This window comes from Scyliorhinus torazame, chromosome 15 (assembly GCF_047496885.1).
Source record: "Scyliorhinus torazame isolate Kashiwa2021f chromosome 15, sScyTor2.1, whole genome shotgun sequence".
NCBI lineage: Eukaryota > Metazoa > Chordata > Chondrichthyes > Carcharhiniformes > Scyliorhinidae > Scyliorhinus > Scyliorhinus torazame.
This window is the reverse complement of record NC_092721.1, coordinates 153457066-153474335: the sequence shown is the minus strand read 5'-3', so window position 1 is coordinate 153474335 and position 17270 is coordinate 153457066. Positions and strand designations below refer to the sequence as shown.

General features: G+C 45.5%; 1 protein-coding gene across 3 annotated transcripts in view; it reads right to left on the bottom strand.

The window, feature by feature from the left end:
- LOC140391911 (microtubule-associated tumor suppressor candidate 2-like) overlaps positions 1-17270 on the bottom strand; it is a 766862-nt gene that overhangs the window by 52545 nt on the left and 697047 nt on the right. The window lies entirely within an intron of this gene.

The following is a 17270-nucleotide window of genomic DNA, read 5'->3' as shown; positions in this document are numbered from 1 at the left end:
TAATGCAAGTATGGCTCACAGCATTAGTGACACTCAGTACAGTGCAAAGGTAAAAGGATTTGTTCAGATTATATCAAAAGCTAAATTGTGTCTGCCGAGCATATTTTAAGTTGTACTACAATTAGGGTGAAGGACTGATGGTTATACATCTGTTATTTGTGGTGGCCATTAGAACAAAGAACAGTACAGCACAGGAACAGGCCCTTCGACCCTCCAAGCCAGTGCCGACCATGCACCCCGACTAAACTAAAATCTTCTACACTTCCTGGGTCCGTATCCCTCTATTCCCATCCTATTCATGTATTTGTCAACCACCTCCTCCGGTAGCGAGTTCCAGGCACCCACTACCCTCTGTGTAAAAAACTTGCCTCGTACATCTACTCTAAACCTTGCCCCTCGCACCTTAAACCTATGCCCCCTAGTAATTGACCCCTCTACCCTGGGGAAAAGCCTCTGACTATCCACTCTGTCTATGCCCCTCATAATTTTGTAGACCTCTATCAGGTCGCCCCTCAACCTCCTTCGTTCCAGTGAGAACAAACCGAGTTTATTCAACCTCTCCTCATAGCTAATGCCCTCCATACCAGGCAACATTCTGGTAAATCTCTTCTGCACCCTCTCTAAAGCCTCCACATCCTTCTGGTAGTGTGGCGACCAGAATTGAACATTATTCTCCAAGTGTGGCCTAACTATGGTTCTATACAGCTGCAACATGACTTGCCAATTCTTATACTCAATGCCCCGGCCAATGAAGGCAAGCATGCCCTATGCCTTCTTGACTACCTTCTCCACCTGTATTGCTCCTTTCAGTGACCTGTGGACCTGTTCACCTAGATCTCTCTGACTTTCAATACTCTTGAGGGTTCTACCATTCACTGTATATTCCCTACCTGCATTAGACCTTCCAAAATGCATTACCTCACATTTGTCCGGATTAAACTCCATCTGCCATTTCTCCGCCCAAGTCTCCAAACAATCTAAATCCTGCTGTATCCTCTGACAGTCCTCATCGCTATCCGCAATTCCACCAACCTTTGTGTCGTCTGCAAACTTACTAATCAGACCAGTTACATTTTCCTCCAAATCATTCATATATACTACAAACAGCAAAGGTCCCAGCACTGATCCCTGTGGAACACCACTAGTCACAGCCCTCCAATTAGAAAGGCATCCTTCCATTGCTACTCTCTGCCTTCTATGACCTAGCCAGTTCTGTATCCACCTTGCCAGCTCACCCCTGATCCCGTGTGACTTCACCTTTTGTACTAGACTACCATGAGGGACCTTGTCAAAGGCCTTACTGAAGTCCATATAGACAACATCCACTGCCCTACCTGCATCAATCATCTTTGTGACCTCCTCGAAAAACTCTATCAAGTTAGTGAGACACGACCTCCCCTTCACAAAACCATGCTGCCGCTCACTAATACGTCCATTTGCTTCCAAATGGGAGTAGATCCTGTCTCGAAGAATTCTCTCCAGTAATTTCCCTACCACTGACGTAAGGCTCACCGGCCTGTAGTCCCCTGGATTATCCTTGCTACCCTTCCTAAACAGAGGAACAACATTGGCTATTCTCCAGTCCTCCGGGACATCACCTGAAGACAGTGAGGATCCAAAGATTTCTGTCAAGGCCTCAGCAATTTCCTCTCTAGCCTGCAGTATTCTGGGGTAGATCCCCAGATCTGGGGTAGATCCCCAGATTAGAGTCCATAGAATCCCTACAATGCAGAAGGAAGCCATTCGGCCCATCATGTTGGCACCGACCCTCCAAAAGAACACTTTACCAAGGCCCACTCCCCCGCCCTATCCTCATTAACCCGTAACCCCACCTAACCTCCATATATTTGGATACTAAGGGAAAATTTAGCATTGCAATTGAAACCGAGAGTATCACAGATGAAGCATGTCAACACAATGCTGAAACAAATCATTTGAAGTTTTTCTTCCTACAAACTATTGTAATTTAAGTGCCCAGTACATGCAGTAATAACATTCCACTTAACAGCCACTGATTGCTGGATCTAAATTTTAACTGTTGGTTTTATCGGGGAGTGGCAATAGTTGACGTTAACTTGGATCATGTGTTTCAAATCCAGAACAGAGGGGGACCCGGCTAATAATACGTTCATACAGCTGCGGCTGACTCTTCTCCCTGTCGGTTAGAATGGTTGGAGCTGTGCTTGCTCTCTGGCCTCAATCAAATGGAACCGCTCTTCCCAATACTCTTATCACTGAGAAGAGGCAGGATACAGCTTTACATATTGACAACAGAAAGAAAATAGAATTGGGCAATAACAAATTTAACAGATGTTGCAACAGAGCATGGAGTTACCACATCTATCACCAAGGCCAGGATTCTCTGGTTCTCTCCCCCTCCCCACCCCGGGCTGGCAGGAATCGGCAAGGGCAGGATGGTAAATCTGATGGACCAGCAAAAGGTTGGCCGGCTTCGGGTGGGACTGGAGGGCGGCACGGCAGCACAGTGTGTAGCACTGTTGCTTCACAGTGTCAGGGTCCCAGGTTCGATTCCCGCTTGGGTCACTGTGTGGAGTCTGCACGTTCTCCCCATGTCTGTGTGGATTTCCTGCATTGCTCCAGTTTCCTCCCACAAGTCCGGAAAGACATTCTTGTTAGGTGAATTGCACATACTGAATTTTCCCTCTGTGTTCCCGAACAGGTGCCGGAATGTGGCAAATAGGGGCTTTTCACAGTAACATCATTGCAGTGTTAATGTAAGCCTACTTGTGACAATAAAGATAATTATTATTTTAAAATTCCGGCTCCAATGCTTGGGCTAAGGTGGTCGTACATTAGATAAGTGTGATTGCTGACACATCTGCAAGCACAAGTTACTGTTTTAAAGTCAAAATATAAAACCTCCAATACTTAGGTGTAACGGTTTTGAAACTGAACTCAAACCTAGAAAAATCAACAGGATTCTCATACTGAATTACTAGGGGACAGAATTTAAATTCCAAAGGTAATATCCAGAGTGAATATTCCAGGTATTTGCACTTGCACTGTTGCCTCACAGTGCCAGGGACCCGGGTTCAATTCCAGTCTTGGGTCTGTGTGGTGTGGAGTTTGCACTTTCTCCCCGTGTCTGCGTGGGTTTCCTCCGGGTGCTCCGGTTTCCTCCCACAGTCCAAAGATGTGCAGGTTAAGTGGATTGGCTAAACAGCCACTTAGTGTCCTGGGATGTGTGGGTAAATGGGGTTACGGGGTTGCAGGGATAGGGTGGGAGACTCAATGGGCTAAATGGCCTCCTTCTGCATTGTAGGGATTCTATGATTCAGTGATTCTTTGATACTGCGCAAACTGATCATGATGTTCACTGCACTGCAACATGTCGACATATTATCGCTTCTCCCAGACTGCATGATATAAACAGTGACACATTTCCAAATTGTATCCTTTTATGCAAGATAACACTGGATTAAACAACAGCCTAAAAAGACCAAAGGGTGTGACTTCAGCAGTTAGGCTGGGATTGTGCTGGCTCAGAACTCTGCCACTGACCCTACTATAATCATAGAATCCCAGTGCAGGAGGCCATTCAGCCCATCGGGTCTGCACTGACACTCTAAAAGAGTACCCAACCTAGGCCCACTTCGTCACCCTATCGCCACCTAACCTTTTGGACACGACGGGCAATTTAGAATGGCCAATCCAATTATCCTGCACATCTTTGGAGTGTGGGATGAAACCGGAGCACCCGGTGGAAACCCACGCAGCCACAGGGAGAAAGTGCAAACTCCACACAGACAGCCACCCAAGGCTGAAATTGAACCCGGTCCTTGGCACTGTGAGGGAGCAGTGCTAAGCACTGTGTCACTGTGTCGCCCTGGTGAAGAACTGAAATTTATAGGTTTCTGGTGAACCCAGGCACATGTGCTGACGGGTCACTGGTCCCTGAGAGCAGAGGAGTTAGACGATCTGTCTCCTGTCCCTGCCTCAAATATCAAAGGCTTTATAGCGGATGGCAGAGGTACGTCCAGCCTAAATTCAGGGTCAACGATTTTATCAGATATTATAATACACAAATACTTTGGACTTCAAAGGGTTAAATCTATGTCTGAAATATTTTAAGACTCACTAATTCCGAACATTTAGTTACATTAACACTTCCAGAAAAGGCCACACATCATGCTGAAGCATTTATCCCCAAGATGGTGAAGTGACCTTATCTTGAGCAATCCTCGGGCACAATGGAACCTGAGTCACAATTCTCTGAATAGATGACTGACCTGTCTGGGAGACAACACTGTGATGTAACGTTGCTGAAATAAATTGTTCATCACTGAAGAGGCATTATGGCCTTTTCAACGCATATAAGATTTTAAAAAACATTTAAACATTTTATGATTTATTCAGCTGCCGTAAAAGATATCTGATTGACATAAATAATAGAATGTGTTGTGAGTTCATCGGTAAGGAATAATGCCATTCTTTACAGTATTTAATCTATCATTTCTATTCATTTAACCAATTTACTTTAACATAGCTAGGTTGTAGAATATTAGGGCTGCCATTCAGCTACTGAAATACTATTAGAATGAGATGAATATTATGTAGAACAAGTTGGGACTTTGGGAGAGGGGTGTAAAATTCCACTTTGGCCTCCACCTTTAACAAAGCTTTTAATAAATCCAATTGCCTTTCTTGTGGCCAATGTGCGGAAAAGTGCTGGGAAGACTATACAATGACTGGCCTTGCAATTTACGAGCTCTAACTGGCTGCTTTCTTGAAATTAACTGAATCCAAAAATATAGCCCCAATTCTAGAGCAGGTATGGTTAATGTAGCTGCAGTGCCTCTGAGTCTAACAGACGGACAGAGCAGAGTCTGCAGAGAGGGAAAGCTCTGCAAAGAGGGAAGAATAGGAGCACATTAGTTAAGACTTCAGCTGGAGTACTGTGTACAATTCTGGGCACCACACTATAGGAAGTATAGTGCACTTCTGCACTGTAAATTCTATGATAATCTATGAAGTACGTGAACACATTGGAGAGGGTGTGGAAGGGGTTTAGAAGAATGGTCCTTATCTTCAGTTATGAGGATAGGTTGGAGAGGTTGGGGCTTTCCTCCTTGGAGAGGAGAAGGCTAAGAGGAGATTTGATAGAGATGTTCAAAATCATGAGGGGGCTGGATAGAGTAGAGGGGGAGAAACTGTTCCCGCTTGTAAAAGGATGAAGAACGAGAGGGCACGGATTTAAGGTGATTTGCAAAAGAAGCAAATGAAATGTGAGGAAAAGCTTTTCCACACAACAAGCGATTTTGGGTCTGGAATGCACTGCCTGGAAGTGTGCGTGGAGGGCATTAGATATTTGAATAGAAACAATGTGCAGGAGTACAGGGAAAAAGGCAGGGGAATGGCACTAATTTGTGATGCTCGTTTGGAGAGCTGGTGCAGACATGAGGGATTGAATGGCCTCCTTCCGCACTGTAACATAGAAACAGAAAATAGAAGCAGGAGGAGGCCATTCAGCCCTTCGAACCTGCTCCGGCATCCATTATGATCATGGCTGATCATCAAGTTCAATACCCTGATCCCGCCTTCTCCCCGTATCCCTTGATCCCTTTAGCCCCGAGAGCTATATCCAATTCCCTCTTGAAATTACACAACGTTTTGGCCTCAACTACTTTCTATGGTAGCGAATTCCACAGATTCACTACTCTCTGGGTGAAGAAATTTCTCCTCACCTCAGTCCTAAAAGTTTAGCCCTTATTCTCAAACAATGACCCCTAGTTATGCACTGTAAATGAAGGTCTGGACTCCCCCACCATTGGGAACATTCTTTCTGAATCTACCCGGTCAAATCCTATTCAAATTGTTTCTATGAGATCCCCTCTCACTCTTCTAAACTCCAATGAATACAATCCTAACCGACTTAGTCTCTCCTCATATGACAGTCCTGTCATCCCAGGAATCAGCTTGGAAAACTTTGCTACACTCCTATAGCAAGAGCATCCTTCCTCAGATACGGACACCAAATCTACACACAATACTCCAGGTGTAGCCTCACCAACATACCAAACATCTCTATTCTGAGACTCAAATCCTCTCGCTATGAAGGCCAACATACCATTTGCCTTCATTACTGCCTGCTGTACTTGTGTGTTTACTTTCAGCGACTGATGCACAATGACACAAAGGTCTTGTTGAGTATTCACCTCTCTCAATATACACCCAGTCAAATAATAATCTGCCTTATTATTGCTACCGAAGTGGATGACCGTACATTTATCCATATTATACTGCATCTGCCATATATATGCCCACTCACTCAGCCTGTCCAAATCCTGCTGAAGCATCTCTGCATCCTCCTCACAGCTCACCTTCTCACCCAACTTTGTATCATCTGCAAATTTGGAGATAATACGTTTAGTTCTCTCATCCAAATCATTAATATATAATGTGGATGGCTGGGGTCCTAGTTATGATCCGTGTGGTACCTCACTAGTCACTGCCTACCAATCAGAAAAAGACCTATTTATTCCAATGTTTTGCTTCCTGTCTGCTAACCAGCTTTCTATCCATCTCAAGACACTACCTTTAATCCCATGCACTTTAACTTTACATATTAATCTGCGATGTGAGACCTTGTCAAAAGCCTTCTGAAAGTCTAAATAAACCACAGCCACCAGTTCTCCCTGGTCAATTCTACTAGTTACATCTTCAAAGAATTCTAGTAGATTTGTCAAGCATGATTTTCCTTTCGTAAATCCACGCTGACTTTGTCTGATTACACCACTGCTTTCCAAATGCTGTGCTATGAAATCCTTGATAATTGACTCCAGCAACTTCTCTATTACTGACATTAGGCTCACTAGTCTATAGTTCACTGTTTTCTCCCCACCTCCTTTTTTGAATAGCGGGGTTACATTTGCTACCCTCCAATCTGTAGGAACCATTCCAAAGTCCAAAGAATTTTGGAAAATGATCACCAATGGATCCACTGTTCCCAGGGCCACTTCCTTTAGTACTCTGGGATGAAGATTATCAGGCCCTGGAGATTTGTCCGCCTTCAATCCCATTAATTTCCCCCAAACCATTTCTTTACTAATACTAATTTCCTTCAGCTCCTCACTAAAACTTGTGTTTCTCAGAACTTCAGATACATTATTCATGTCTTCCTTTGTGAAGACAGAAGCAAAGTACGAATTTAGTTCCTCAGCCATTTCTTTGTTCCTTGTTCTGAATTCCCCCTTTTCTGATTGTAAGGGGCCTACATTATTTTCATCCATCTTTTTCTCTTTACATACCTATAGAAATGTTTACAGTCAGTTATGTTCCCTGCTAGTTTACTTTCAAATTGTATTTTAAACTGTTCCCAAACCTCAGGTCTATTGCTTTTTCTACCTAATATGTATGCCCCTTCTTTGAATCTAATACTATCTCTAATTTCCCTTGTAAGCCATGTTTTGGCCACAGTGCCCTTTCTACCCTTGCGCCAAATAGGAATAAATAACTTTTGGAGTTCCCCTATTCGTTCCTTGAATGCCTGCCATTGCCTGTCCTCTGTCCTTTCAGTAATGTTTTCCAGTCCGGCACAGCCAGCTCATGCTTCATACCATCATAGTTATCTTTATTGACGTTCAGGACCCTGGTCTCAGAATCAACTCCCTCACTATTTGCCTTGATATAGAATTCTACCATATTATGGTCACTCATCTCCCAGGGTTCTCTCACTAGATTGCCAATTAATCCTTTCTCATTGCACAACACCCAGTCCAAGATGGCCTGTTCCTTTGTTGGTTCCTCAACATATTGGACCAGAAAGCCATCCCATATACACTCCAGAAATTCCTCCTCTATTGTACTGTGACTAATTTGAGTCACCCTATCTATATGCAGTTTAAAGTCACCCATAATCACAGATGTCCCTTTATCACAAGCATCTGAATTTCTGTCTACCTGTCTAATGCTATTCCCAACATTATCACTGCAGTTTGGTGGTCTGTATACCACCCCTACGAATGTTTTTTGCCCCTTGATGTTTTCTAACTCCACCCAGAGAGATTCCACATCATCTGTATGAATATCGCTCCTCAATATTGTATCAATATCTTCTTTAATCAGCAATGCAACTCCATCACCTTTTCCTTTCTGTCTGTCTTTCTTAAAACCTGAATAACCCTCAATGTTTAGTTGCAATCATTGGTCAGCTTGGAGCCATGTGTCCGTAACCCCAATTTTATCATATCCCTTTACATCTGTCTGCGCAACTTATTCAACCATTTTATTTTGAATGCTCCGTGCGTTCAGGTACAAAACCTTTTAACGTTTCTTGTCCTGTCCCTACTATTTTTTATAGTGTCATTATCTGATACAGGCCCTTGATTTCTCTGCATATCACTTTTCTTATTCTCCTTTCTGTCTTTTTGTTTTGTTCTTGATTTCTCCTGCTCTGAATCCTTACAGGTTCCCATTCCCATGCCATATTAGTTTAAACCCTCCACAACCACTCTAGCAAGTACCACTAGGGTGATATGCTGGCAGTGCCAGGGTGAAAGACTGGCAGTGTCAGGGTGCCCAGGTGGCACCAGTGCTAGGCTGCCACCGTGCCCAGAGGGCAAGCATCTATTGCTTCCGATCCACTAAGACACCCACGAGTGCCATTCTCTCTGGTTCCCATTTGTGGAGACCAGCACTGATTGGCGCGCGCCCCACGTCTCCAAGACAAGGGGGTTAGATCCCATGCCTTGATTAGGTCTCGGAAATGCATATTAGAGTGAGACTAGCTGTCTCATTCTAATATGTAGATTTGCCAGAAAATGATCCCGGCCACAATGGGCAGGATTCACATCGTGACGTCTTGCAAGACCGCGTTAGATCTTGTGAGGCTTGGCGAGCCTGGTAGATCCCGAAAGAGTGATCTCCTGGCCGCACCCTGCTGCTTTTCAGGCGCAAAGTGGCCTGTAGATCTCGCCCTCGATTCAAAAAGGAGGCCATCAAAGAAACAGCCACCCCCTTCCTTAAGACCTGTAACCTCACACTAGGGCCAGGATGGCACGACCATGGCTGAAAAGATCATGCTTGCATCAATTCTCTACATGAGGAAAGAAAATAAAATCTTCGGATCAAGAAGTCTCCTGTCGTGAGAAAGATTGAACTGTCATTATTTAAAAATGTAAATTTTTACTAAAATGATATTTACTGTGTTAAAAGATTGGAATAGAAAGTGCAGAATCAGGCTATTTGGCCCTACCAAACCATGTATGCACCATTCAAGCCTACACCCATTTTTTTCTCATCTAAATCTAAACCATCTATTCCCTTCCTCCTTAAATGAATATATTGTAAACTATTTGCTTCAGCATCTCCCTGTGGTAGCGTGTTCCATATTCTCATCACAATTTGGGTAAAGACGTTTCTTCCGAATTCCCTGTTGAATTTCTTGGTGACCATTTTATATCAACGGCCTCTGGTTCTGCTCTTCCTCACAGGAGGAATCGTTCTCTCTGTATCCACTCTATCAAAAGCTTTCAACATTTTAAAGACCTCTATTCGGCCACACAACAAAACTTTGTTTTCTACAGAAAAGAGATCCTGGTTGTCAGTCCTTTCCTGATATGTATACACAGAACAATCACGGCTTAGCTATGGTGGAAAGGGCTAACAAGGTTCAGAGATGCATTCGGAGATGGATAGAGCAAAAATCAAAAGGAGTTGTTGTTGAAGCTGCTATTCACACCATCTCAGGAGTCATTGCTAACGTGAAACGTTAACTCTTTCTCTCTTCACAGATACTGCCTCATCTGCTAAGTATTCCACGCATTTTTTGCTTTTATTTCAGATTTCCAACATCTGTAGTGTTTTGCTTTCTTACCTCAGGAGTAACCTATTCTCCTGTGAACAGGTGTTAGTGTCATTGGTCCAAATCTTCCAGTATGGGGAGAGGAGGACAATTCAACTCAAGTCGCTGATGTGCCACGGGACCGAGAGGAGCGGACATGTGCGGTATTTACACAGGAAGGTTAAACGTCCAATTGCTTGTTTTTACCTGCCTGGACTGACCTGTGATGAAGCAGCCTACTGAAAATCCAAATACATTGGGTGAGATTCTCCGTTTAGGAGACTATGGGCTGGATTCTCCTTTTCAGCGGCTAAGTGCTGGTTCGAATGGAGAATTCGCGGGCGTTTTACGATGCCAAAAGCGGCACTGAACCTTCACCGATTCCGAGACCAGTGAGGGGCTAGCAGTGCTACCGGGTGAAACGCCCGGCTCCCGAGCCGTAAATGACTGGAGAATGGCCGGGTCCCTGGCCGCGCATGCGCATGCCGACGACCTGCAGTGGTCATGCCGTACAGCATGGCGTAGGCCATGTGCGGACCCGACCCGCCATCCGCGACCCCACAGGCTACCCCCTGACCACCCCCACCAGTCCCCCCAGTCCTGGAGGAAGCCCCCCCCCCGCTAGTGGCCCGGATTCCAGCCGAGTGTGGACACATTCTGCAGCCTTGACTCCCCCAGAGCCCCCTTAATTGGAGACCCCTCCGGGACCCCCTAACTGAAGAGACCCCTTTGACTAAAGAGACCCCCCCTTTCCAATCACTCAAATGCTTCAGCGATTGGAGTGCATTTAGTGATTGGAATGCATTTACCTCTTTTTGATGTGGTTGATGTTTGTAAAAATTTGGCACTTTAGAGTCCCTCAGCCATGAAGGGAGATGAATGAAACAAGGTTGCAGCTGTTTTGTGGAAGCTGTCAATCACAGCCACTACTAGAAATGATTGAATGGCTTGCAGCTAATGAATCTGAGGGGGTTCTCTTTGTAGGAATGGACACATGGAGTTCCCAGGTAAGTGTTACAGCTGTAATCTTTTCACTACCCCTGTCTGGACTGCTCTCTAGTTAGTCTGTGGGGGGCTTCCCTGTTCTGGGGGAGGGAGAAGAGGAGTGTTGGGGGTGTCTGGTAGAGGAAGGGTGGGCAGGTTGTGCATTGTGGGGGGGGGGGGGGGGGGGAGCGGGGGGAGGGTGGCCCTCGGATTGACTTTGGGGACAACTCCCAAAGGAATTACCCACTTGACCCAATGCGAGGTCCACCACGTCAGGCTCACATTCGGTGAGACCTGTAGTAATCCTGCCCACGCGATTCCCAGCTCAGAGGACCGGAGAATCACAGAGGGCCAGAAAACAGGGTGCCGGACCTGCTAAATGGAGGTAAATGGGTCATTAAAACCCATTTGCATTGAAGTACATCCTCCTGGTGCGTGGGCGCGAACCTCAATCCCACCACCAGCGGCGCGTCGGAGCATCGCATTAGGATTGGTGTCAGCGGCCGATTTTGGTCCTCCGTCACATCTGGGATTTACGCAGTGGATAATCCAGAGCATTACATCTTCTGCATTTGTTTTATCTAGCCAGTCAGTTACCTCTTCAAAAAAAACTTGATCGGACTTTTCAAAAACTACTTGCACTTAACAAATCTATTCCTGATTAACTGATGCATTTCGAAATACTCACACGTTGAAAACTATTATTTTTTACTATTGATGAGTTAAGCCTTCTACCCAGTTAATATGGGTCAGATATCCTCTGATCCAGCAGAACTTTGCTGCTTACCTGGTTCAGCATCCTCACTTTTGGCTTGTACAGTCATTTTATATTCTTGTATGGATCCCGGCATTGTAACCTGCATTCTTTCTTTCATCAGTCATACATAATTCCCCTTAGCTCAATCAAGCAATATTTATTTTCTTGCTTAAACAGCAGCATAGATCGAGCACTGTTTTTGCACATAGCTTGAACAAACATACTTTTCTCACGTCTTTATATCAATGTATAATCTGCAGTTTTACTGTCATTTTCATATTGTGCCTTTGTGCCCTTCTTTATGTCATCTTCTCCCATACCTCCCATTGGGGCCTTGCTCTCCCACCAAAATCTAATTGTGATATTCCATTTTTAAAAGTTACCTGCATATCAGGGACCCGATTGCTAAATCAGATTCTTGTCAGTTTTCATCGAACCAATAATTACGAATATTATACACTGCACCACTTCAAACAACTATTCTTTTTGTTGATAACGTAAGCCTGATAAGCGATTGTGTAGCTTGACAGAGTTAACTGAAGTGCATTATGGCTGCCAAGTTGTTTTTGTCACTTTTAATAAAGTTGTGTTCTCGAGAAGCACACATTCAAAATCAAATATTTCTCTGATGAGAAATAAGTTACAATGAAGAGCCCGCTACTGTTTTTGAAGATCTAGTTTACAATATTCCAGTAAAATGATTCTGGAGAATGCTGCAACAGGAGTGAACCCAGACCACCAGCTGGGCACAGTGGTATGTCAAAGTGTAGATTTTCTTCCAATTAGGATTAGATTGTGAATCAACCAATCTGGATTTGATTTCCGCAATGCAGAGGGGACCACATTGTGAGCAGCGAATACGAGATGCTAAATTGAAATAGTGCATGTGAACCGTTGGGGGCGATTTTGAGCCGGTTCTCTCCATCTGTGAGAAACTCGGGGGGGGGGGGCTGAAAATCCACGGAGAGTCGCATAACGTGATTCTCTCCGGTGTGATAGTCTTTTGGAATCTTCCCCACCCCCTTGTGAGTGGAGTAGTGCAAATTGCGCTGCATGAGTCCAGGAAACTCATTTTAATACATTGGCATGTCATTAGTGAGCACTCTTTCCAGACCTTCACCCCTCACAGAATATTCACTGGGCACTGGCATGATGTCAGTGTCATTTACAACAGGTCTACAAAAGCATGTACAAAAAGGGATATCGGAGGCAGCCATGACTTCCCAGGCTCTTCACTGCTCAGGGTGCACTGGAGAGGACGTGGGGGGACACAGATAATTTCAACTTGGGGCCGGGGGTTAGTAGTCACTCATTCTTGGGGGGGGGGGGGCGGGGGAAGAGAAGGTCACTAGAAGGCCTTACTTTCCATTCATTTCCACATGCTTTAAGGGGGTATGGAGGCTGGCATATAGGCATGGCTTCCTGGGTACTCCTTGCTGGGCTTGTGGCCAAGTCACCGCTGAGGGAGTGTCAGGCCTTACTTGGAGCTGGAAAGTGGGTGACAGGAGTTGAATACTGAGGGTCAGTAATAGAGGTGACTGTGAGGGAACTGGGTGGGGTACCATGTAAAGTCAGGCTGAAAGGGCAGAGTGGACACCTCAGGAATGGCTTTCAACCCTGCCTCAGGCCTATTGAAGACCCTTTCACTTGGGGAAGTGCAACTGAACTGTGTGCAGAACCTCACACTCAGGCAGCACTCTGAGGACCAAGGGGTTCAGCTCTATTGAGTAGCAATTGCACTTGTCTCGGAGGTTTGTCTATCAGGAATAAGCGTATAGGGCTGTGAAATGGGAGAAGAATGGTGCCCCCTAGATGTGCGTTTGATATGCTCATTGCAGGCTTTACTCTAATCAGCTGTTCCTTCTCAGTCACAAGAGGCATCCAATTCATTGGAATGCAATTTCACCTTTTATTGGCAACTCAACAGTACCAATGGGATCTGCAGAATGAAGGAGAATTGCCACTGATTTAAGTCCCAAGCATTTACCCCAATGATCAATCAAGAGTTTCCATCACATTGGATATGTGACCCCCATAACAAGAATTCATGGTGAAGTCTATCATCACTCACCCCGTTATATGTCTTGACGGTGAGGAGGGGGGGGGGGGGGGGGCTTCTTTGAGGTTCTCTATGAGGAGCAGATGCTCCACTCAATAGCCTTGTCAATTAACGCAAGGAATTTAGGGCAGCACGGTAGCATTGTGGATAGCACAATTGCTTCACAGCTCCAGGGTCCCAGGTTCGATTCCGGCTTGGGTCACTGTCTGTGCGGAGTCTGCACATCCTCCCAGTGTGTGCGTGGGTTTCCTCCGGGTGCTCCGGTTTCCTCCCACAGTCCAAAGATGTGCAGGTTAGGTGGATTGGCCATGATAAATTGCCCTTAGTGTCCAAAATTACCCTTCGTGTCCAAAATTGCCCTTAGTGTTGGGTGGGGTTATGGGGATAGGGTGGAGGTGTTGACCTTCGGTAGGATGCTCTTTCCAAGAGCCGGTGCAGACTCGATGGGCCGAATGGCCTCCTTCTGCTCTATGAATTCTATGAATGGGGCTGGCGAGTTGGGGAATGGTCGTAAGAAATGTGACAATGAGACTCTTCTGCGAATTATGCAGGTGTGTGCCCGTTTCCTGTGGAGCATCCATGACTATTACATCTTGGGATGCCCGCAGATCCCAAATGTCTTTGAGGAAGAACAGCGTCTGGAAGGTTGGCTCCATGGGAAAAGTTGAACCCAACAAGGAGGTGGTTGATGACGCCAGTGCAGAGGCCACAAACTGAGGCGTATACTCACTACAACAAGGCTCATGCTGGTCGAGCAGGCGATCGGACTGTTGAAGATGCGATTCCTCCCCCACAGGGTGTCCCGCATTATTGTGGTCTGCTGCGCTTTACATTTGGATTTGTTTATTGTCACGTGTAATAATAATAATCACTTATTGTCACAAGTAGGCTTCAATGAAGTTACTGTGAAAAGCCCCTAGTCGCCACATTCCGGCGCCTGTTTGGGGAGACCGGTATGGGAACCGGTACGTGTACCGAGGTACAGTGAAAAGTATTATTCTGCGAGCAGCTCAACAGATCATTAAGTACACAAAAAGAAAATAAAACAAAAGAATACACATAATAGGGCAACACAAGGTACACAATGTAACTACATAGACACTGGCATCAGGTGAAGCATACAGGGGTGTAGTGTAAATGAGGTCAGTCCATAAGAGGGTAGTTTAGGAGTCTGGTAATAGCGGGGAACATAGAACATAGAACAATACAGCGCAGTACAGGCCCCTCGGCCCACGATGTTGCACCGAAACAAAAGCCATCTAACCTACACTATACCATTATCATCCATATGTTTATCCAATAAACTTTTAAATGCCCTCAATGTTGGCGAGTTCACTACTGTAGCAGGTAGGGCATTCCACGGCCTCACTACTCTTTGCGTAAAGAACCTACCCCTGACCTCTGTCCTATATCTATTACCCCTCAGTTTAAGGCTATGTCCCCTCGTGCTAGCCATTTCCATCCGCGGGAGAAGGCTCTCACTGTCCACCCTATCTAACCCTCTGATCATTTTGTATGCCTCTATTAAGTCTCCTCTTAACCTTCTTCTCTCTAACGAAAACAACCTCAAGTCCATCAGCCTTTCCTCATAAGATTTTCCCTCCATACCAGGCAACATCCTGGTAAATCTCCTCTGCACCCGTTCCAAAGCCTCCACGTCCTTCCTATAATGCGGTGACCAGAACTGTACGCAATACTCCAAATGCGGCCGTACCAGAGTTCTGTACAGCTGCAACATGACCTCCTGACTCCGGAACTCAATCCCTCTACCAATAAAGGCCAACACTCCATATGCCTTCTTCACCACCCTATCAACCTGGGTGGCAACTTTCAGGGATCTATGTACATGGGCACCTAGATCCCTCTGCTCATCCACACTTTCAAGAACTTTTCCATTAGCCAAATATTCCACATTCCTGTTATTCCTTCCAAAGTGAATCACCTCACACTTCTCTACATTAAACTCCATTTGCCACCTCTCAGCCCAGCACTGCAGCTTATCTATATCCCTCTGTAACCTGCTACTTCCTTCCACACTATCGACAACACCACCGACTTTAGTATCGTCTGCAAATTTACTCACCCACCCTTCTGCGCCTTCCTCTAGGTCATTGATAAAAATGACAAACAGCAACGGCCCCAGAACAGATCCTTGTGGTACTCCACTTGTGTCAGAACTCCATTCTGAACATTTCCCATCAACCACCACCCTCTGTCTTCTTTCAGCTAGCCAATTTCTGATCCACATCTCTAAATCACCCTCAATCCCCAGCCTCCGTATTTTCTGCAATAGCCTACCGTGGGGAACCTTATCAAACGCTTTGCTGAAATCCATATACACCACATCAACTGCTCTACCCTCGTCTACCTGTTCAGTCACCTTCTCAAAGAACTCGATAAGGTTTGTGAGGCATGACCTACCCTTCACAAAGCCATGCTGACTATCCCTGATCATATTATTCCTATCTAGATGATTATAAATCTTGTCTCTTATAATCCCCTCCAAGACTTTACCCACTACAGACGTGAGGCTCACCGGTCTATAGTTGCCGGGGTTGTCTCTGCTCCCCTTTTTGAACAAAGGGACCACATTTGCTATCCTCCAGTCCTCTGGCACTATTCCTGTATCCAATGATGCCATAAAAATCAAAGCCAATGGTCCAGCAATCTCTTCCCTGGCCTCTCAGAGAATCCTAGGATAAATCCCATCAGGTCCCGGGGACTTATCTATTTTCAGCCTGTCCAGAATTGCCAACACCTCTTCCCTACGTACCTCAATGCCATCTAATCTATTTACCTGGAGCTCAGCATTCTCCTCCACAACATTATCTTTTTCCTGAGTGAATACTGACGAAAAATATTCATTTAGTATCTCGCCTATCTCTTCAGACTCTACACACAACTTCCCATCCCTGTCCTTGACTGGTCCTACTCTGTCCCTAGTCATTCGCTTATTCCTGACATACCTATAGAAAGCTTTTGGGTTTTCCTTGATCCTTCCTGCCAAATACTTCTCCTGTCCCCTCCTTGCTCGTCTTAGCTCTCTCTTTAGATCCTTCCTCGCTACCTTGTAACTATCCATCGCCCCAACTGAAACTTCACACCTCATCTTCACATAGGCCTCCTTCTTCCTCTTAACAAGAGATTCCACTTCTTTGGTAAACCACGGTTCCCTCGCTCGGCACCTTCCTCCCTGCCTGACCGGTACATACTTATCAAGAACACGCAGTAGCTGATCCTTGAACAAGCTCCACTTATCCAGTGTGTCCAACACTTGCAGCCCACTTCTCCACCTTATCCCCCCCAAGTCACGTCTAATTTCCCTTCCCCCAGGGAAGAAGCTGTCTGTTTGTGCGTGTTCTCAGATTTTGTATCTCCTGTCCGATGGAAGAAGTTGGAAGAGTGAGTAAGTCGGATGGGAGGGGTCTTTGATTATACTGCCCGCTTTCCCCAGGCAGTGGGAGGTGTAGATGGAGTCAATGGATGGGAGGCAGGTTCATGTAGACTGGGCTGTGTTCACGACTCTCTGAAGTTTCTTGCGGTCTTGGGCCGAGCAGCTGCCATATCGGGCTATGATGCAGGCAGATGGGATGCTTTCTATGGTGTATCTGTAAAAGTTGGTAAGAGTTAATGTGGACATGCCGAATTTCCTTAGTTTCCTGAGGAAG